This window comes from Laetiporus sulphureus (genome assembly GCF_001632365.1).
Source record: "Laetiporus sulphureus 93-53 unplaced genomic scaffold LAESUscaffold_33, whole genome shotgun sequence".
Taxonomy (NCBI): Eukaryota; Fungi; Basidiomycota; class Agaricomycetes; order Polyporales; family Laetiporaceae; genus Laetiporus; species Laetiporus sulphureus.
Window position 1 is genome coordinate 175305 of NW_024468542.1, and position 1742 is coordinate 177046.

Genomic DNA, 1742 nt, shown 5'->3' on the forward strand with positions numbered 1-1742 from the left:
GAGAGAGCGGACGACGTTCACGAAGTCCACCTCCTGGACGGCTTCAGGTCAACTCGACGACAGCCATATCTAACCCCTCACCCCAGCGGGCTAATCAGAATCCCTTACCCGTTTCCCTTCCAAACGGACAAGCCGAAGGTAACACTAGAGGACGACGTCGATATCGACCTAGATGGAACATGGGGAACGTTCATGAGAATGAACTACCCAATGTACCTAACGGAGGAACTCCACCTGCCCCGGCTAGAGCCAGATCGACGCCGGACTATCCTAACAGCCATCTACGCTGGCCTTCCAGTGGGAATGCTCCCACCGTCGTACGCTCTAGATCATCCGCTACACTTTGATATCTTACCGGCAGCACTCTCATTCGCTCTGGATGCCTTCAGTGTCATACACGGTACCGTATCAAGAACAATGACAATACCAGTGGAAGAACGCACGGGAATGGCGAATATTCACATCATGGACTGGTACGAAGAAGAGGAACGGCTGCTCGAAGGTATAAGTAGCGGCCCTCCTTTCCCTCTACTGGACCATCGCCTCCTCCTACTCGAGTGGGAACTCTACGAGGAAATCTACCCTTGGGATAAAGAGAACCGCCCTGCTCTACCACCTCCACCCATGTCGCTTAACATCTGTGTCACCACCACCGTTACTCGTAGTACATCGGAGCCAGGACTACTCATCGACAGTGACGGTGACGATATTCCGCTCCTGAACAACATTAGCGACGAAGCATTGGCCGAGTCATGGAGAAGTGCACGTTGGGGAGACGATGAAGATGAGACAGGTCGCTGGACGACGGGAGGATCTTGGACGACGGGAAGACCTTGGGGTGGGGACGATGAACAGGCAAGGAGTGCCGACGATGAACAACCCGGTGACCCCCACCGTCCTGGCGCCACCTACCCATACAACACCACACCCGAGAATGGATTGCAACCTGCACCAGCTGACACCATCAGGGAACAGATCAGGTATGCTCGAACGGTCAAGTCTTCGAGCAACCCAGCGGCAGGGCAGGTATCGCTTATCGCCCCGGACGTAGCATCACCCTACGATGTCTTCATCGCCACGCCACTAACATTCCTCATGGAACGCGATGGCCATCGTCTCTACATCCATCGTACGGGCACGGGCGACTTTGCCACCTTCCATGCCTTCGTCTTCACTTGGGACAACCAGAAGGTCGCCTGGCACCTCTACTCAGAAGACTCACCTCATCGTGTCTTCAGCCAATGGGTCGCCTTGCTCTATCCGCCACCCATCCCAGGCATGCACGACTGGTTTCCAACACCCAACCGGACGCGCATCCTCAGCGTTCGCTTCGTGGGCAAGGAAGAAGGCATCGAGCAATACGAGGTCGAACTTTTCAGGACGTTCTCCGATCAAGTCCACTACGGAGACGCCAAGACACCTCGTGAGTTCACGCCGGTCATCTTCCAACCCCTCGTTGCCATGATTGAGAAGCCTGGGTGGCTTACCGACGGGGTCGAGGCACTGAAGGCGGTCCTCTATGAAGACGGATCCGTCTCGCACTGGACGCCCACCGAGTTCCATCCTCAACCCCAAGAGGATCTCGACGCGGAATGGGAGGTCGTACCTCATACCACCATCCCAGTCTATGGCTATGTGGGTGTCCGCGGCGGGCAATAAGGGGGTAGTTTGGTGAGTGATCGTCAAGGGTCTTGCCGGTTGGAAGGGGGAGCTTGTGTTACGGTTTCAGCGCTTCATGGTCA